Source organism: Thamnophis sirtalis, unplaced genomic scaffold (genome assembly GCF_051295495.1).
Source record: "Thamnophis sirtalis isolate CommonGarterSnake01/CBP01778 unplaced genomic scaffold, rThaSir2_p1.2 scaffold_10, whole genome shotgun sequence".
Classification (NCBI taxonomy): domain Eukaryota; kingdom Metazoa; phylum Chordata; class Lepidosauria; order Squamata; family Natricidae; genus Thamnophis; species Thamnophis sirtalis.
Genome location: NW_028261390.1, coordinates 48,343,688 through 48,365,970, shown reverse-complemented (window position 1 = coordinate 48,365,970; position 22,283 = coordinate 48,343,688). Strand labels below are relative to the sequence as shown.

At 38.0% G+C, this 22,283-nt stretch overlaps 1 protein-coding gene across 9 annotated transcripts in view; it reads left to right on the top strand.

Annotated features, from left to right (window-relative positions):
- The first annotated feature begins 15,273 nt into the window (after positions 1-15,273).
- TENM3 (teneurin transmembrane protein 3) overlaps positions 15,274-22,283 on the top strand; it is an 836,795-nt gene continuing 829,785 nt past the window's right edge. For all 9 annotated transcript variants that reach the window (XM_087724561.1, XM_087724557.1, XM_087724558.1 and 6 more), the window contains exon 1: positions 15,274-15,363. The gene's annotated coding sequence lies outside the window, so the exon portion shown is untranslated. The remainder of the gene's footprint in view (positions 15,364-22,283) is intronic.

Here is a 22,283-nt window from a genome sequence, read left to right as displayed (position 1 = left end):
CCGCACAGCTTCCAGGCATTGGGACATCACGTCGAGGGCATCATTTGGGTGGTTTGGGGTAGAGATGAAAAGTTGGGTATCATCAACATATTGATGATACCGTACCCCAAAACCACGGATGATCTCACCCAGCGGTTTCATATATACGTTGAACAGGAGGGGGTGAGAGAACCGACCCCTGGGAAACTCCACAAGTGACGCGCCTCGGGGTCAACCCCTGTCCTCCAGTCAACACGAACTGTGACTGATCCGACAGGTTGGAGGAGAGCCACCCTAAAATGGTGCCCCCCACTCCCAACCCCCTGAGTCATCGCAGTAGGATACCATGGTCGATGGCATCGAAAGCCACCAAGAGGTCTAATAGGACCAGGGCAGAGGAGCAGTCCCTGTCCCAGGCTCGCCAGAGATCATCAACCAACGCAACCAATGCCATTTCCGTGCTGTAACCGGCCTGAAACCCAACTGAAATGGATCCAGGTAGGCAGTTTCATTCAGGTACTGGGGAAGCTGACGTGCTACCATACCCTCACAACCTTCACTACAAACCGAAGGTTGGAGACCAGACGATAGTTGGCTAAAGAAGCTGGGTCCAGGGAAGGCTTCTTAAGGAGGGGCCTCACCCCCGCCTCCTTCAACCCCTCTCTCAATGAAGCATTGGTAATCGCCTGGAGCCAGTCTCGTGTTACCTCCCTGGAAACCGAAACTAACCAAGAGGGACATGGGTCCCAGCACATAAGTGGCAGCACTGAGTCTCCCCATAATCCTGTCCATGACCTTGGGGATCACAGGGTCAAACTCATCCCAGATAGTCTCTACAAGATTCATCCCCGTCGACTCGCCTGAATCTACCCAGTCAGAGTAGCACATATTTTCTTCCATTTTCTTTCAAAACTTGCCATATTCTATGAATTAGAGGCTATTTAATTCTATAAATTATGCAATTCATAATTCTCTTGAGTTTTTTTAGCAGAGACCCTTAACTGTTCTATTCAGCCAAACAAGCAAAGAAAAAAAGTGCAGCAAGCCTAAAATTATTTTCTCAACATTGATAAAATTAGAGAAAAGCAACAGTACTCTTCAGGTGCTGTGTGATGGCTTCCCCAGATGCCAGCTCGGAAAAGGAGGATGAGACAGCTACAAGGACTTTGGAGGAGGAGGAGGAACTCCAAGAAGCTGCTGAAGACTCTGAACCAGGAGTGGAGAGGCGAGACACAGAAGAAAGGTTGCTGGAGGGCTAGCTGAAGCAGGAACAAGAGAGGCGCAGCTGCAGGTATTCCGAGACCCTGCTGGAAGTGCGGGAGAGAAAAGTGCACAGCCGCACCTGGCCAGTGCAGTTGAAAAAGAATTGGCTCCTCTACTTGATCCACGGGCACATAGGGCAGAAAGAAGACAGGCTCAGTGGAGGTCACTGCAGTTATTTGTGAGGTGTCAGCCTTGTTCCTCCTGATGAGCTGTACCAACTAGCAACTTATCTAGCCCAGCACATGGAGCAGAGCAACACTGGAATCAATTTGTCTATTTCATGCATGCGTGTGCATTAAGCCTTTGTGAATTCATGCCTTGACTCTGGAATTGGATTCTTTGTTCTTTTGGGCTTTAGACTTTAGACTTGGCTTTTGGGAACCTTGTACCTGGATTTTGGCTTGGTGATTTTTGTTTGGATTGTGCACTTACCACTGACCTAGAATTTGGAGGAGAAAGCCTGACAGATTTGGACTGTGCTCTGAGAAGGGAGAGTTGGTGTCTGTTGGGGTTTTTCACTAGTTCCTATTTGGGAAGTGATTCCAGGGAAACACTGACTGGAATTGGCAAAACTCCAATAAACTGCAACTTTTGAGGGTGTGAGCATGTGTGAACTGGAACAGGATATGCTGCCTCTAACAACCAAAGTATGAGTGAGTCAAGGAGCCACTGCTTCCCTAAAAGAGCACTGTTGATATAACTTAAGAGCTGATTTGTAGCTAGGTTTGAGGTTTGAGGTTTTATTCAGCTTGTATGCCGCCCTATTCCCGAGGGACTCAGGGCGGCTAACAAAACCGAAGGGAAGGGGGGGACAATACAAAAGGGAAGGCAACAAAAACAAACAACAATACAAAACCAATTTAAAAGGTCTCAACAAGCACACCAGTTCGAGTAGGGATGGAACTCAGCAGCCCCAGGCCTGCTGGAACAGCCAAGTCTTAATGGCTTTACGGAAAGCCTGAAGGGTGGTGAGGGTCCGAATCTCCATGGGGAGATCGTTCTAGAGGGTCAGAGTAGCCACAGAGAAGGCCCTCCTCCGGCCCTCCTCCGGCAGATGGAATTCGGAGGAGGCCTAGTCTGTGGGATCTAATGGGTCTTTGGGAGGTAATCAGCAGGAGGCGGTCTCTCAAGTACCCAGGTCCAATACCATGTAGGGCTTTATAAGTGACGACTAGCACCTTGAAGCGTATCCGGAGACCAATAGGCAACCAGGTCAGCTCGCGGAGGATAGGTACAATGTAATTCTCACCATTGTAGGCAATCAAGTTGTACGAGGGTAAATTACTCACTAATGGCACCAGCACAATTTGAGGGCTGCTCACCATTAGGTGTGTAGTGGGCTGTACACTCTTTGTAATTGTAAAACAGGGCCCATCTTTATAGAAGACCTCTGTAGAAAAAGTCCTGAAAAATCCAGATTCAGAGTACCATTAATACATTTATCTCAATTTCCTATTAATGGAATTTTTTTTCAGAACAGCATAATTGTAAGCCCTCTTTTAAAATCAATAAAGAATGTCCTAAACTCCCCTGCATTTCTCTTCAAATTTAGGAAATAAAAACCACACATCTGACCATATTCTTGAAATGACCCCATCAACTATTTGTCTACTCACATATTTTTTCTAAAAATATAAATATAAAGCCCCTGATCAAGTTTGTCTGTACAATATTAATTAAATGTTTTGATTGAAATGACTGTAGGAAATGAATACCTCTTTTAAAAATACTTATAGTAGAAACAGTTGTGAATATGTTATTGCTATACAAGTTAAAAACTTGCATCTGTTATACATGGTGTTCTAGTTTATGTCTAATGGATGCATGCTTGAGGGTCTATGTCCAATAAATGTATTGTGATGCAAGCACTACAATTCATTTGAGTGGAATTTTAAATGAAGTACTTATTAACTCCTGGATGCTTCATTAATTAGCCAAGACAAATAGCAAGACACTATTTTTGTGAAAACTGTCACCTAATACAAAAGAGAAGTATCTTCACACCCTGATTTTTAAAATAGAATAGATTTACATTTACATGATAAAATGTCATTTCTAATTTTTAAAAAGAATATTTACTACTTTCCCCCCCAAGTGATGAAAGTTTAGTTTGGATTTGTACATAGCTTACTGTAACTGTTATTGAAGCAAGAAAAACACAATCATTATCAAACTTGGAATAAGTTCCGATAGTAAAAAGAATCTTCAAGCTGAGCTTGTCTCTGGATGACTTTATGTTTGTGTAATATTCCTGGCAATATTATGGAAGTTAGAAACCTGAGGTTTCTGGCAATGTTCCATGTTACAAGACTTGGCCTTGCTTACTTTTTGAACAAAAACATGGCTGGCAATTTATTCATGAGATAAATTCGTTATTCCATAAATTGAAAGTTTCTACTCATAGCTTGGTAAAGATTAAACCAAAGTAGGACATTGAGTTTGATTCAATACATTATACAAATTGATAGCAGTAAACTTCAGGCAAATGCTTCAATTTTGATCACATGACCATGGGGACACTAAGACATTTGTAAGTGCTGGTCATGAGTCACTTTTGAAAGCACTGTTGAAACTTTGAATGGTTATTAAATGAATGATTGTTAAGTCAAGGAGTTCTTGCACTGCTTTTTCATATTGAATTCAATATGAATTCACATTCAGTATTCTTGTCCTCAAGCATCTTCTTGATTTAGTCTTCCAAAACTTGGTTTCTTCCAGAAAAGCTGTCCCCTGCTTCCGTTATCCAGCATTATCACCCTGATTGCATTGCAGTCCAATATAATGGATGTCAGTTTACAAAATAATAGTTTGGGATATTTTTTTCTTTGTTCAAATAGCCACTTCTATTTAAGAATTTAGGGTTTATACCAAATGTTACTTACAATATAATGAATTATTTTTAATTCTATACTGATTTTTTGAACAGTGTTTCTAGTAGCATGCTCTGTGCTTAGCTATTTGGTACTTTTTTGTTGTGTAACTTTGAAACATTTTCTTTCTTTTTTTAATGAACACCGCCAAAAGAGAGACATCAATTGTGTCAAAGAGAACTTTGCTAGATACTGATATTCACCAGTATTAGTGTTGTTACTGGAGTTACCCTTGTACATCTGTAATTGTGCCATAGAAATGCCCTTGTAGTGGTTTTTAAATGACACTTTTTCAGGTCATTTTCCTTGTCTCATCTGCACCCCATATAGGAGCAGTTGAATGTGCCAGTCTTAAAATAATCCTTATTATTTTTGCCCAATATATTTGTGGAGTATCCCAAGGCTCTGTTTTAGGCCCAGTTCTCTTCAACATCTTCATCAATGATTTGTATGAGGAAATAAATGAGGAACTCATCAAATTTGCAGATGACACCAAGCTGGCAGGAGTAGCCAACACTCCAGGTTTAAGATACAGAAGGATCTTGACAAACTTGAACATGGGCACTATTCTAATAGAATGAAATTCAATGGTGAAAAGACTAAGGTTCTAAATTTAGGCAAGAAAAACAAAATACACAGGTGCAGTATAGGTGGTACCTTGATCAACAGTAGTAATTGTGAGAGGGATCTTGGAGTCCTAGTGGGCCAGCAGTGTGCAGCAGCTGCCAAAAAAGCCAATACAGTTCTAGGCTGCATAAACAGAGGGATAGAATCAAGATCACGTGAAGTGTTAATACCACTTTATAATGCCTTGATAAGGCCACACTTGGAATACTGCATTCAGTTTTGGTCGCAACGATTTAGAAAAGATGCGGAGATTCTAGAAAGAGTGCAGAGAAGAGCAACAAAGATGATTAGGGGACTAGAGACTAAAACATATGAATAACGATTGCAGGAATTGGGTATGTCTAGTTTAATGAAAAGAAGGACTAGGGGAGACATGATAGCAGTGTTCCAATATCTCAGGGGTTGCCACAAAGAAGAGACAGTCAAACTATTCTCCAAGGCACCTGAGTGTAGAACAAGAAGCAATGGGTGGAAACTAATCAAGGAGAAAAGCAACTTAGAACTGAGGAGAAATTTCCTGACAGTTAGAACAATTAATCAGTGGAACTGCTTGTCTTCAGAAGTTGTGAATGCCCCAACACTGAAAGTCTATAAGACATTGTATAGCCATTTGTCTGAAACAGTATAGAGTTTCTTGCCTAGGCAGGGATTGGACTAGAAGACCTCCAAGGTCCCTTCCAACTCTGCTATTGTATTGTATTCCCTGTCAATTGATATGGTGTAAGCCACTTTAACCACATTATTTATTATTACTCTGACTTTGGTTCCCCCCAATAAGTGATTTACATGTTGTTAAAATCCTAAACCTTGGAAATATTTTTTTTCAACCTATTGTGCAAAATATGCATAAACGTGAATGTAGTGCAAATGGTGAAAGTGGGAACTTTTAATAAGGAATGACATATGTTCTTAGATTGTTGCTTGTTTTCTTGGTACAACTAAAAATAAGTAAATAGCCGAATACAACTCTAAAAAGTATATTCTCTCTGAAAATCAAGTATATTCATTTAAAATTCATTATTTCTCTAAGATTATATTTTATAAAAAATTAAAAGTGAAACATTTTTATTCAATCTCTATCAGAAATTTACAACCATATTTTATATTAAAACAATCAGCAAATACTTAATTTAGCGATAGAAACAGATCTGAAACAACCATATATCTTTAAAAGATTAATATAGTAATAAAGATTAGAAAAATGTACTTTAGAAAACACAGTTATTTAGATTTGCAAATATGTTGCAAATATGTTTTGGAATGCTGACTCATACTAGACAGTTATGAAATCAGTCCAACAACTTAGAAGATTATTTCTATTTTATTACTCAAATTCTGACTTCTGTAAAAAAATAACTAAAATTATAACGCTTGGAAAAGATGAAAGATTTATACAATTTGAAGAGAAACCATAACATTGCAAGTTGCACGTGCTATCAAATTTTGATTCCAAACCCCAATTTTGATTTCGAACCCCAGTTTTATATCTATTAATATTTATATTAATAGAAATATATTTATATATTTGTACATTACCTATTTATATTTGTTTTTACTGAACTTCTAAGGTTGGCCTTAATCATTGCATATTTTGTATATTTTAAATTAAAATTAGATATTTATTTAGTTGGTCCATATCCTGCCTTTTTGTGCAGAAGTCCAAGGCTGCATACATAGTGCTTCTATCTTTTCTGTGTGATAGGTTGGAGTGAGAGAAGATGACTTACCCAAAATCATCCTGTGAGCTTCTGTGAGGTCTACAGCATGCCTCTTCTACCAGCATGGTGGGATAGGCCAATTCTATGAGAGTGAGACAGTTCTTTAAGTACCCTGGATCCATGCCATGTGATACTGCATTGTGTTCTACATGGGTAGCCCCAAGTAGAACACATTGTAGTAGTCCAGACATGAGATGATTAGGGCTTGAATGATTGAACACAGGGACTCCTTATCCAGGAAAGCCTGAAACTGGCACACAACCCAAAATTACAATCCCAACCCCTCCACAACTGACGTCAAAGTCCCATATACTGAAGCTCCATGCACTTATGATGTGCTATCTTGCCATGCTTCAGCTGAAACCTGTTGTCCCACAGTTTCTAGGCACTACAAGAGGGCAGTGACAGCATTATTGCTTGAGTCTCCAGGAGTGAAGATATAAACATAGATATCTTTGGCATACTAATACTTCAACCCATGATGACCTCACATAGCAGCTGTTAAATGTAGCTGTTAAAATGGAATGGAAAGAGTACCAAGCCCTGCAGCAAATTACAAAAGGGTAGCGTGGGCTATATCTCTCATTCCCTAGTAACATCTATTGGGACTGGCCTTGGAAACAGGGGTAAACCAGCGCAAGATACTGCTACCAAGCTCCAGACCCAATAGCTGGCCAGAAAAGATACTATGGTAATGATATTGAAGGCTGCTGAGAAGTCAAAGACAGAAGAATGGTTGGAATACCTTCATCCTCTGTTGCTAAAAATCCGAAGTGTTTTTCCTATGGAAACAATATTTCTGTCCTATAACCAAGCCTGAATCATGACAGAAAGCAATATAGATAATCCATTTTATCCAGGACCCTCTGAAGCTGCCAAGTAACCACCTTTTCTACCACCTCCCCCAAAATTGTCCAGCAGATGGGATCAAAGGTAGCTTTTGAAGGAAGGGTTGAACCAGGCTTTCCTGAAATGCCTATAAACATTATTTCCTGAAAGCTGGCTTATTGCCTTCTGTTGCTTTCCTTTCCTCAGGTAGAGAGGCAGCTTTGGGGCCTGAGCTGAGTGAAGGGGAGGAAGAGATGGGGTCCTTCCCAAATATGCATATATATAGAGAGGTGAGCAATGGAAGGCAATAAGCCAGCTCTCAGGAAACAGAAGTCATAGTTGCTATCAGGCCCTTCCTTACTAAATACCCTGTTTTCCCAAAAATAACACCTCCCCGGATAATAAGCCCAATCAGGCTTTTGAGCACATGTGCTAAAATAAGCCCTCTCCCAAAAATAAACCCTCCTCGGAAATATTGCAACACAGCAGCAGCCATGATGTGACCATGCTCGCCGCATTCTGCACTTCAAAAATAATAAGACCTCCCTGAAAATAAGGCCAAGCACTTATTTCGGGGGTAAAAAGAAAATAAGACACTGTCTTATTTTGGGGAAAACACTGTAGTAGGGGTTTAAGAGTGGCCTGTTGTCACAGACAACCATTCATTTTCCAATGTACATCAATCAAGTTGGAATCCTTTGCCAGAACCAGGTTTGTCGGGACTAATTACTCTACATTTGAAGTGCCAATTGAGTTCCCTTGCTGGGAAATAATAGGTAGTGAATTTGCCTCAGCTGGGGTGAACAGAGACTGTTTCTGCTTGTCTTAATCATTGAAGGACTTTTTATCTTGAGTTCTCATGTGAAAAGAGACTGTTCTCAACCTGTTTCAGAAGGGGGAAAGACTCTTATTTGTGACTAATTATTTTTGGTGTTTGTCTATCCAACATGAATAAAGTCTGTTCTTGCCCTGTTTTTAAAAAGGGGTCGTTTTACTCATAAGTGGTTTCTCATTGTTTGCGAAGGATGAGTCAGAATAGCAATGAATAATTTATCACTGCCTGGACACACCTGCTAATCACTGTCCTGGAGGCTGTCACCAACCAGGAGGGACAAGGGCCTGGTTGACAGATGGTTGCAGTAATAGAGTCAAGAACCTTGTCCACTTTTTCAGATCCAACAGGATTGAACTGTTCTCAGATAAGGGAACAAAGTTCTTCCCCAGACATGTATCACCCAGATCTGTACCATGCATCGGTTCCAACTGGGTACGAATTAGAATGATTTTGTCTATTGTTGAACAAATTTCTCTGCATGGCCTTGAAGATGATTACCCAAGTCTCCTGTCTCAGGAGAGACTGGGTGAGACAGAGCAGGGCCACTGGGTGACACTCTGCAGAGGCAATAAGGGTGGAGAAATAATGCTATTTCACCACTCTTACTACCAAGAGGTAGGCCTTAGTAGCGGCTCTAAGTCATATCCAATCAGACTCATCCTTCATTTTTTATCCAGTGGCATTCTAGGAATCCCTTTTCAAAACCCACAACTCCTCCATGAACCATAGGGACTGTCAGGAGTGATGGGTCAAAAGAGGCCACACAGGTATGAGCCTGTCCAGAGTTTCAGCACCCTTTGATTCCAAGTTATCAAGGCTTCAATAGGGGCATGCAGCAAAAGCCTGAGGGATATTTTTCTGTTCCCTCTTGAACCCATTCAGGTTGCTCTGTCACCATGAAAGGATGACTCGAATGTGGGTTGGCAAAAGAGTCTCAAAGATATCAGGGCATAATCTGATCATGACGGGGATAATGTTAAATTTCCCACCAGATCGGTGCCGTTGAGATATGGATCTAACATTGATTTAAATTAAAGTTTTGGTTACATTACTGCCTACTGACTTGCCTTAATTGGAATGCCATTTAGGTTCAATGGGAGGCCTATTGGGTGAGTATATTCATGCAAAGTTCCATAAATATTTTATTTTAATTATCTTTAACTGGTTGAACAACTATGAGATAATGTAAGCCTTTATAGTTGACCTGAAACTAGATCCATATTCCTTTTTCCCATATATTTGTTCCATTCTAAATTATTTCATGCTTTTTTTCTCCAAGGAAACCCAAAACAGATTGAAAATGCAGACTGTTATGTTTTATCAGGAAGGATGAAATAGTAATAAAATATGTTCCATATATTTCATCTTAGCACTAGGAGTGCAATTTTCATATATATCCTAGATGTTGGAGCCACACCTATTAAAAGTTGCTGATTTACAGTTTTAGGACTAAGATAAAAGAGCCAGCATGGTGTGGTTGTTTAAATGTTGGATTAGTATAAAGGAAACCAGATTTAATTCTCTATTCAGCCATAGGATTTTATTGGATTCCTATAAAGCAATCACTGTCTCTTAGCACAATCCATCTCACTGTTGTCATGGAAAGCAGTCAAAGAGGAAATTGTTTGGCATGCTGTCTTGAAGCCTTATAAAATCTGCAGTATAAACTTTACAAATAAGTAAAACAAACATAATAAATGCTCAGAGATCCAAACAATCCTGAGGTCTAAACACATGGCAAAGCAAATCCATGCTGTCTTCTCTCTTTTATACTGGCATTTCCTGTTCCAAGAAAGAAGAGGGAAACAAGGAATCCATCTTCATAAAATTGAGGGATCCATCTTGTTTCACACATTAATGAAATACTGTATATGATTCAAAGTGTGTTCTTATTATTGAAGCAAGGGTTGCCTAGACTAGTATGTTGATAGATTTTCCCTCACACCTTATTTTTTTAATAAATGATACAAGTCATATCCACAATTGTTCCCATTATTGTTTTCATGGTGAAAACACAATGTCTACTAAAGTGTTATTTATATGGTACTTATGTTTGTTTGTTTATTGATAAATAAATAAATAAATAAATAAATAAATAAATAAATAAATAAATAAATACTTATGTTTGGCTGTAGAACTGCTGGATATGCTTATACTGAAGTTAATGAAAACATTGAAACAAGTATTAGGAAGTTGTTTCAGAAAAGGAAATCAATAATAGAGAACTGGAATCCTCCAATTAATGGAAGGGTATTTGAATTTGTACCCCAAAGTTGAAACGAGCTTTTAAAGACTTCCACTGAACTGTATTGCTATCTAAATTGGATAGAGTACTACTTTCCAGTATTACTTCATTTAGATAAAGTTGAATTAGGCTTGATTTTTAGAATGGGCCATTGGCCTTGCTCCCTACAAAAAGTTCTGCCAAATCTACAAAAGGAATGTGAGGAGAATGTGGAGAGAAAATATTTTAGAAGTTTGAAGAATAAATCTCATGTACAAATCTCTTCCAGTAGAGACTGGAATTAAGTGGATCTTCCTTTGCAGTGAAATTTTATATTCTGACAACTAATGTGTACAATCTGAAATATTGTCTCTATTGTCTGAAAGTTGAAGTTACTAACATTTTTTTATTATTATTTTAAATTAAGAAAAACTCTTTAAACATCCACATGAACAAATATATCCACAAAACAGATACTATGTAATGAAATTGGGCAGAATTACATTTATAATTTTTAATTCTTTTGTTCTCCTCATAATTAAACAATGTATACAACCAGGTAACACTTCCAAATACTAAATTGACTTTTTTTCCCTATATCACATTGATACAAATGGAATAAATATAATATGAGGTAGAAATATTCCTCATGCATCTTGTTGGTTTGACATACATATTTTGAAGATCCAAGTTATGAAGGTTTGGAGCATCTTATTTTGGTTGGCAAAATATTTTCAATTTTATTTATTTTTCACTTTTCTGAACTGACCATCTCCCTCAGAGAGGGACTTTTTTACATGGCCTTGAATATTTAAATAATATATATACAGTAAGTTCATATCACATTTCAGCAGGAAATATATATTATTTTTATTTACACTTTTTAATTCATTAATTTATCAATAAGCTGAAAGACTGAATTATATAATATCTATAGAAAGCAGGCTTTTATTGTGTTTTGAACAGGCTCATCAATTTTCATGTTTGGCGTCCCACTACTTTTGTGGAAAGTATGAATCAAAAACTGAAAATAAATAAAAACTGAAAACAACAACATGGGCTTAAAGCCAAAAATGCTTTATATAGTCTCCAGTGGTACATCACACCAGAGAAAAGCTTCTGCTCTAGTGTACCACTAATTAGAAAGCCATAGGCAAGAAGCAATGCACATTTGTCATCTGGTATTACATCATAAATGTGAGTAGATCAGTGTTAAATGCAGCTAAGTGGTTGGCCTTTTATTATGGTTCCTCCCCCCCTCCCCCAATATCTGCTTACCATTATTCCTTAATCACAGATGCAACCTTTCCCACTTCCGCTTGTTAATTCATTTGTTATTTATGGAACTCTGATCTTTGTGACATATTTATCCTTTGGCCTGACATCAAATCATTTTTAATACATGATCTGTTTAAAGGTGGCCTTTGCCCAGTATTCTTCCTTGCAAATCTCTGACACACTCACATATGCATTTTTTATTGTTCTCACATATTGCTTATCACTCTGCATGATTACCGCTTTGAAAGCACAGCAGATGGGGTTCCTGCTTTGTGATGAAACAGATGAGATACTCAAATCGATTGCTTTATCAACAATCAGTTGTAGATAAAAATCATTTTAATGAGGGAAATTAATGGTGTTTGCAAACATGATGTTAATTAAAGAGCATTGCTTAGGCTTCCCCCTTCTTTTTTTCCCCTTGCAACACAATTTTTTGTTACCCATGACATCTTTCATTATTGACTCATGCCCCAAAGAAAATGCGATTAAAATCTGCTTTTGTTTGATGTAGCTTTTATTGAAGAAAGGAATAGATCTTTCTGAAGTGTCCTGGTGAGATGAAAGTCTAATTATCTCTGCAAATGAAAGGAAAAGCTTTAATTAGGTCTGCACTGAATCTCTGCACTGTGAATTTGTGCATTGTGATGGATGGAGCTTACATCTCCTCAGTGGCTAAGGTTGAAATAATGAAAGAAGAGAAAACGTAACCTGCTCCCATGATTCAACAGGCAAGGTTGAGCTGGAGGTACACCTGTGTTACATGAGTGTGCCCAGAGCAGCTGCCATAGGCCATGTTTCAGTGTAAGGCATTCAGCTGTTCTACAGCCCCCTCCTGAGCTTTGATCTTTTCTCAGACAGCAGGGGACCTAACAAATCAAGCTTTTCATGTTTCACTCTTTCACTCTCTTTTGCTTCACCATTCACACTCTAAATCCAAAGGGAAAGACAAAATATTGTCTTTTTCTGATGCTATAATGATCAGTAGCTTACATGACTCGTTAGCATTATGCTTTACATGAGCTATTTTAAGGTTTGCAGGACATAAAAATGGGAAGGGGGGAAATAAGTGTCTGTGCGTGTGCGTGTAATTTCTTATTTTGATGGTTAGTTAACTGTTTATGATTTTAACATTATTCTTGAGCATAATACATAATTTCTAAATGCATTGTTTTTCTGTAGGACTCTAATGTCCATCCTGGTGAGAAAGATGACATTTAAGGATATTGTTATGATTCTAATGGCCCCAGGAGGAAATTCTAAATGATGACAAATAATGCAATAACCCAATTTTATACCATCTCTACTCTATTTTTACTACGCTGTTTGAGGTTTACTCAGTCTTCCTGTAGTCCAGCTGATAGCAGAAGGTCAAATTGCTACTTATTCACATCACTTGCAGCTAACACTTTCTTTGTCGGGAATCATAAAGCACCTTTGACATCAAGGGCAGTCAAGGGGATTACTTGCACACCTTTCCAGACAGGATAATGAGGAAGATGGGAAAGGGAATTGAAGACAAATTTGGATCAGCAGGAGCACATTGACCTTTCATTCTTATCGTTATAGTGTTTGGTATTGTTTTACAAAGAATTAGTGTAATTGTCCGCCTTCTGCAAAACCAGGTGTTCCCCAGCAAGCTAATCATGTGGAAGAAGGAGAATGTGCGATAAATAGGATAACTGTGACCTCTATAATTGTTTTCTTAGCTGGTTTAGAAATTAAAATGTGGTGTTGAACTTCAGTGTAAATATTTTTTTTTTATTTCCACTTGCAGTTACAAAGCCTGAAAATGAATGTGATTATTTATTTCACCAGTGCGGACTATAATTTGGTCTGTGTCAAAAAAAGCAGAATTTTCTCATGAATTTGGCTTTTTATTATTCTGTTACAAAGTTATAACTAGGGTTCTTTGCACCTAACCTGTGTATGTGTCTTAATATAGACTTAGCTTTCTGTTAATCTTTTTTTTAATTTTCTTGTTTTATTTATTTTTAGTTGTGATACAAACTCCAGGAAACCTTACACTGTATATAATTTACTGTGCTGTACTTTATTATTATATTACTGTAAATAAAAGACACACATAGAAAAATGTAGTGTTTAAATCCATACATTAGTTGGGGCAACACTGGGTATGAAATGAGTCCAGTATTAAAGCTTAATAACTGTCCCAAAGCAGAATGTTGATACAATAATTTCCCGAAAGCGAAACATTTTTGTAGGGGTGATCTGGACACTAATAGGCTTTCCAATATCCTGATAGACCTGATTCTGAGCAAATGCACTTTACGGTAGACTAAACTCTTACCTAGTCATGATTTGAAGATAGCCCCACTATATAAAACAAATTGCTGAATTAAATTGCCCTTACCCTTAGACATTTATAAACTATGAAAATGGAACAAGATATTTGGTTGCTTTTTGGGAGTGGAAAATTCTGTGAGGAAAAGCAATTGATTTGCCTTTTATGTTTGTTTTGAAAAACTTTGTAATGCCTCATTGTGATCAATGCATATTCCTGTTCTTCAGGCTTCCAAGCCACATCACTGTTTCCTGAAGAAAATTGGCTATCTTGTAGCATATTTCTGTGAATGTTCTAGACTACAGAACATTTACTGAAAGCCGCAAGGTGCTTTGCCAATTGATTGCAAAACCTCTTAAAAGCTGGAAAGTGGGGGCGGGGGGATAATTGTCACTTTATCTGAAGTTCAGGAAGTTTACAAAGTAAATATTATATACATTAAACTATGTTCCTCTACTTCACCTCCCAATCATCAAAAACATTTTATCTTTTTTCTCCATTCCTGAAATAAAATATATGACACAGCGGTATATGAGAAACGTCGTTCATATTATATAGCTATGTTGCACATATATCTTATATTTTCTTCTATGCAGTTGATTTTCTTATTTAAAAAAGAAGTAATAATGAAATACATGACTACACATTTTTATTAAAGATTATTGAGCTAAATATAGAAGCCAAGTATAGGTGTTCTTGGGCATGAAATAATTTTAAGATGCTACTTAAAACAATATAAATAAAATATTTTTATCATAAATGAAAAGAAATAGATACAAGCTGTATTAATAATGGTCACTCATTAATATATATGCCTTGTGTGATATACATATATGCTCTCTCTCTCTCTCGCGCGCACACACACACACACACACACACACACACACATATATTAGATTTTTTACAACCCCTGGTAAGCCCCAATTATGGGAGGAAGCTAACTGCCTAGTATGCCTAGTGTGCAATATAGCCCAGGTTCAAATCCCAGTAAGGGTATGGCTAGCTGATGAGAGCTAAATAGCTTGAAATAGATCTATATTAGTCTCCCTTTATTTATTTATCAGCACAAATAAGAAAACATATATATATATATATATATATATATATATATATATATATATATATATATATATATATATATATATATATATATATAATCAGTTATATGTTGAGAATGAACAAAATGCACTGTTGAAATACCATTGGACTGCATACTTTCTGATTCTGTTAAACAATATGTATCAGATTCCATGCAATACTTCCAAGTGGTATAAGTGAACATATTGTAGTCAATAAATGAATAATAGATTGTCTTTTCTATGGCAGGAAGTCGTGGACTGATGGCTCTGGTGAAAGAATTCCATGCTACCTATATTGTATTGAAGTTGGCATGAGTATATCAGATTGAGGATCTGAGCCAAACTGTCATATATATGGTAAGATTGCACTCTTAGATCTAATTTGAGCTAAAAAGTGTACAGTATCAGAACTGAAATTATGAGTTAACTTTTCTGTATATTGTGAAATTAATGTAGTTTTATCATGTCTTCTGACTGGCAATTGACATTAATTAATTATCATTGATACAATTTTATGAAGTGATATGTCAGGTTTATGTATTTTAGGGTAGTTATAGAAGCATAGGAGCATTCATCCACTATCTTTCATACAATATGGTGACCTTGTATTTTTTAATTAGATTTTAGAGTGTTTTCTTGATTACGTCGCCTACTTTTTGAAAATATTGTGATGGCACTAGTATGTTCTTTGTTTGAAGGAGATTGTGTTGATTTTGAAACACTTTCATGTTTTCAGAGATGCCCTTTCTTCTGCCTTGAAGTTGTTCTGTTTCTGCATCTGTTTTGTCAGAAGTGTACTTGTCAAATATACATTTGTCCTCATTGTTTGGTCTAGCTGTTAAAAAATTGAGGTTGGTGGGCATTCTCTATATTATAGTTGAGTCCATATTGAGGATGCTATTTTTTGAGAGGGATATAATATAACTTGAAATATTTCTCACTGATTTTGGACCATATTTTCCTTATTCGTTTTCAAATTTAGTGGGGTTTTTTAGCTTGTTTTTAATGAGATGATTTTGATCATTGTTAGTATCTTTCTGGATTTGTGGTTCATTCTAATTTCTATTTTAAGTCATTAATGCTTCATTGGTATTTATGCAAGCAAACATCCACAATTATCAGCTACATCATTTTATCCCTATTCTGTTCTGTTATTTTTTCACAGTTTATTGGAGATCTGTATCTTATCGTGGTTTGCATGATCTGCTATTGTAGATGTTATGCAGAAAACTTAGTTGTGCATTAAGCTATTTAAGATCCCAAGTTGTTTCAATATAATATAGCTCAGGATTCAATTGTTAGATTCTATGATTTAATTTTATGTCAATTTTTAAAATATAATTTAACAAATGTTTTAGCCGATACTAATTGAAGTTTAATTTTACTTTACTGAGAAGAGCTGTACTCTGCTTTCAAGTTAGAACACTTGATTAATTCTACTGTCTGCTTCCCTGAATATATACATAACGTATGTAAATGTTTCTTCAATTGTATTTTCTTATTTTAAGGTTCACAAGAGATTCTGGACTTTTAAAGATGAGTTTAAAAAAAGAAAGATATGTTTTAAATCATCTACAGGTAGTCTTCAACTTACAACAGTTCATTTAGTGACTGTTCAAATGTATAAAAACAGTGAAAAAGTAACTTTTGACCATTTTTCACACTTATGACCATTGCAGCATCCCTGTGATCATGTGATCAAAAGTCAGATAATTTGCAACTAACTCATATTTATGATGGTTGCAGTGTCTTGGGGTCATGTGATCAATTTTTGCAAACTTCTGACAAGCAAAGTCAACGGGGAAGTAGATTCACTTAGCAAGTATGTTTTACTAACTCAATAATTGCAGAGATTCACTTAACAACTGTGGCAAGAAAGGTCATAAAATGTGGCAAATTTCATTTAACAACTATTTCACTTAGCAACAGAAATTTTGGGCTCAGTTGTCATCATAAGTTGAAGAATATATACAATAGACACACACACACACTAACATACACACAGCTCTGGTTCCTGTTAGCGTCCATACTCCCCAATTTCCCTACAACATTTTTTCACACCTCCAGCATTCTTCCCATCCCAAATGTCCCCATTCCCTTGGTTTTGGCAGTTGCTAGTGAGCTTCAAAGAAAGCGAAGATAGGCAGCTGACATTCAGCCCTCCTTTTCAAAGGCATTAGCCTAGAGGGTCATTGTCGAAGTTGGTGTTTCTTCTCTCTGGAATGGTCTTTAACACTTTCTTCCCTATATTGCTATGGGCTTTTGGGTTACTTTGGTGAGTCAGCAGTCGATGGCCTGGTGTTTTTCCTTAGCACACTTAAAGCATCTGAGGAATTAATGTTTGGGGCTGGTATTGCATCCAAGTACTCTTGGAGCATCCTTCATCACTTTAGGGAAAGTGGCACCATCTGCGGGTGTTGCTGCTGTGGGACCTGGCCAGGTAGATTTCTACATTCCAGGCTAACAAATACCACTGGTGGACGGTGCAGGGGCTCCCCACAAGATACAGATGTTGTGCACATCATTGTTGATTCTATCTTGGAAGCATTCTATTAGGATGTCTTCTGGCCAATCTGCCAGCCAACATGCCAGCTCATGGAACTCTTGTTTGTAAGCTGCCGCCCCTTGTGACTCTGGTTGATGGTTTTGATGTGGGTTCAGGCTTTCTGTTTGGTGAGTGCATCTCCAAAATGCTTGCACAGGGCCATTGAGAATCGATTGAAATTTCAGAGCTCTTACTAGTCGTTATTGTGAAGAAAGACTATCCAGTCTGCTGCGGTGCCTCCTACCTCTCGGACTGGTCGCAGTCGGTGTTGGTTGGAGAGCAGAGGTCGACCCCTAGGCCCCTTAAATATGGGGTGCCTCAGGGTTCTGTCCTGTCCCCCCTCCTGTTTAACATCTACATGAAGCCGCTGGGTGAGATCATTTGGCGGTACGGGATAAAATATCACCAGTATGCGGACGATACTCAGTTGTATCTGTCCGCTCCGTGCCAACTCAGTGAAGCGGTTGACGTGATGTGTCAGTGCCTGGAGGCTGTCAGGGTCTGGATGGGAGTTAACAAACTGGCTCTCAACCCTGACAAGACCGAGTGGCTTGTGTTTTTCCCTCCCAAAAATTGGCTATGTTCTCCAACTCTCAGGCTGGGGGGTGAAATTATGCGCCCCTCAGATAGGGTTCGCAATTTGGGAGTCCTCCTGGATCCACAGCTGACTTTAGATCATCATTTGTCAGCTGTGACCAGGGGGGGCATTTGCCTAGGTTCGCCTAGTACACCAATTGCATCCCTACCTGAACCGGGAGGCTCTCACAACAGTCACTCACGCCCTTGTGACCTCAAGTCTGCTCCGGCCCTTTGGAACGGTCTCCCTGTGGAGATTCGGACCCTCACCACCCTTCAGGCTTTCCGTAAAGCCATCAAGACCTGGCTGTTCCAGCAGGCCTGGGGCTGCTGAGTCCCATCCCCTATTCGAATGGGTATGTGTGTTGAGACCTTTTAGACTGTTTTGTACTGGTTTTTTTGTGGTTTTCCTTTTTGTATTGTCTTCCCCCCCCTCCCTTGGTTTTGTTAGCCGCCCAAGTCGAATAAAACCTTCAAAACCTTCAAACCTTCCATTGCCATAGTTATGCATCTGACCTGGGCTGCTTCAGTAGCCAGATCTGCCCCATACTCCTGCATATAGTTACACACGTGCATGAGGAAAAACCCCAGTTGCTTTGGGTCTGCTCCATATTTCAAGCCCAAAGCCAGGAAAGAGTGTTCCCCCTTGTGGAAGAGGCTGCACTACTTGAGCAGCTGGTAGTGAGACTGCTTGGGCTGGAATGAGTCCAGGGGAGATTGCCACACACACATCCCATGGCCACCTGAGCTTCGGTACCATCTTTTACTGTTCCCAATATGGGTTAGCCAGCTGGACAAGGAGTTCTTTGGCTCACTGATTTCCAAAGGCATATCTTAATATCCTTTGGGCTTGTTCCACCAGGTCTTCCTGCTCTTCCAGCTCCCCTTGAAATTCTTACCCTGACTGCCACTTCATTCCTGTCTCCCGATTGCATAGCTTCCCTGGGTGCACATTACACCAAGGGCTTTTTCCTACACTTCTTCATCTTTCATCCCCAGGGTAAGCAAGCACCAGAGTTTTGGGGATTCATCCCCGATGCTCACATTCCCCAATCTTTTGAGCTCCTCTTTAGGGAAATGCAGTTTGGCAGGGGAGCCTCCGCAGGTTCTAGCCTAAGCCACTTTCATGCCTTGTCATTTTTTGCTCAGTCACCTTGGTAGATATTGGTTTCTTTGTTGACTGCTACAGCAGCGCTTGCTACTGTCAAACTGGCCATAGCCTGCTTCCTAGGAAAGAATGACCCTAGATAAAAGTTAATTTTATTAGATATGCTAAATGCAGCATACGAAATGCAAGCTCTGAAGAAAAGCCATGTGAAAATCATATAATGAAAGCAATCCTCAATGTCCAAAACCCTCCCTCCTGTGAGAGAATTACAATCAGGTCCTGTTCCAATGTTTTGGGAACCTGGCTCAGGCACTACTATAAACTCCTTTCCAAGGGCTGGGGTCCTTGAAGGCAGGAAGATGGCTTGGTTTGACACATCCTTAAAGTTAATGTCCATGCTCCCCAATTTCCCCACAACATTCTTTCACACTTTTCCCATCCTAAATGACCCTCTTCCTGGTTATGGCAGTTGCTGGAGAGCTTCAAAGAAAGCGAAAATAAGCAACTGACATCTGGGTGGGTGGATGGATGGATGGACAAACAAACACATACAGAAAGATAGTCAGAGAGAGAGAAATGTACATAAATTATAACCCCTAGCCTCAGGGAGTTAGACTCTTCTATAAGATCCAGTTATTTCTCTCTTTTTTTTAGTAAAGCAAACTCATGAACACTCTCATAATGTTCTATGATTCAAAACTACAATTCCGAAATGTGATTTTTTTATTTCTACAAAATGATTCACTGAAAGAATATCTCTGTTTTCTTCTGTTCTCCAGTTCTGATCATAAAACTCTAATATTTTTTTCCACATAAACTTCGGAATAGGCCACACAATAGGATTCACAACATGGAGAGTATTCTGTCTTTCTCCAGGTCTGATGAGGAAAGTTAGTTTTGTGTGTATACTTTCAGTAAATGTAAAGGCAAGAGAAAGAATATTCTTAAGAAGGACATACTTCAACAAATTTGTTGTCTGAGTAAGGATGCCTAGATGAATCAATTTCTGATTCATTAATCTGTAAAGTTATTCCATACTATATTGGCATTAATCTGCATTTTTGAAAATTCATACATTTTAATATAATATAGATATAGGTAAAGATATTTTGAATTAGTCTTTGTAGTTGTATTCCCTTTTAAAATATGCATATTTGTCTCAGTGGACATGAAAGTTAATAGATAATTTTATATCTGCATATTCGTCCAAGAGATGCAAATTAGGTCAGTTTATACTGATATTTACACAGGAAAAGTTTCAGGAACTATAAATCCTGTATAAATAATGAAGATACATTCCTAGTGACATTGTAAAGTTTGATAATAACAATAAAATATTGATTTTTAAATTTAATTTCCTAAAGCATTCTTGGAGATATATTAAAATTTAAACATCTAAATTTATGTCTTTTTACACTAATAGCAGAGAAGCAGAAACTTGTTTTGTTAGGAAACAAATTAGCCCACTTGGTGAACATTTTTATTAATGTGTGCAATTCAGAATGTTTTGCAAATGTTTTCTTTAAACTCCGCTTAGGAAAATGTTCTTCCTTGTCAATCAAAGACTGTGAGCTCTGGTGAAATCAATCCTAGTGATTTGTGTTTATCCAGTAAGAATGTGCATGTCACTTTTTGAGAGACCCAAACATAAACATATCTATGCCAGAAATCATACTTCACTGTCCCCACCTCCCAACTCATCTAACAGCTCAGGATATGCATATTAATTAATTTAATAATCACTGGTGGGAATTAAAATGCTTGTAAAATAAGGTACTCCATTTATACAATTAATTGATTTTCATTAATTAATATACATACCATTATTTTTATCACACACAGACTATCCACAAATGAGGACATTTTTCCTTTATCCTTTCTGCAGAAACAGAAAGATCATCTGAGGACGACCTTCTCCTATATTCATCAGTCCATCTGAGCAAAACAAATTGGACCAAGTTCTATGTATATGAAATTCTCAACTAATAGGACATTGGAACCAATCAGTTTAAATCCCTAGCCCATGCTTTAATTGTCATTCTCATAGGCATCCATTCTTGCCCTTCTTCCTAGGTTTCAGGAGAGTAATTATGAGAATAGAATGGAATGGAATGGGTATAGGAATGCGAATAGGAATTAGAACTGGAAGGGACGTTGGAGGTGTTCTAGTCCAGCCCCTTCGCAAGCAGGAGAACCTATACTATTTCAGATAAGTGACTGTGTAATCTCTTCTTAAAAACCTCCAGTGATTTCTGAAGACAAGCTGTTCCATTGATAATTGTCCTCCCTGTTAGGAAGTTTCTCCTTAATTCCAGGTTGCTTCTGTCCTTGATCAGTTTCCATCCATTGTTTCTTGTCTTGCCTTCTGGTACTTTAGAAAATAAATTGACCCTCCTTTCTTTGTGGCAACCCTTCAAATACTGGAATACTCCTATCATGTCACTCATAATTCTCCTTTTCTTTAGACTAGCCAAACCCAGATCCTGCAGCCGTTCTTCATATGTTTTAGTGTCCAGGCCTTTGATCATCTTAGTTGCTCTTCTCTGAACTTTTTCCAAAGTCTCAACATCTTTTTTTGTAGGATGGTGATCAAAATTGGTTACAGTATTCCAGGTGTGGTCTTATTAGGGTTTTATAAAGTGGTACTAATATTTCATGTGATCTTGATTCTATGCCCCCGTTTATATAACCCAGGATTATATTAGCTTTTTTTGGCAGCGACTGAACACTGCTGGCTCTTATTCAAGTGATGATCCACTAGAACTCCAAGGACCATGTCACAGTTACTACTTTTGAGCCAGGTGTCACCTAATCACACCTTTGATTTTTCCTGCCTATATGTAAAACTTTGCTTTTATTCACATTAAAATTCAATTTGTTGGATAGGGATCATTGTTCAAGTTTGTCAAGATCTTTTTGGATCCTGAGCTTGTCTTCTGGAGTGTTGGCTATTTCTACAAGTTTAGTGTCATCTGCAAATTTGATGAGTTTCCATTCTATTCCCTCATCTAAGTCATTTATGAATATATTGAAGAATACAAGGTGCCT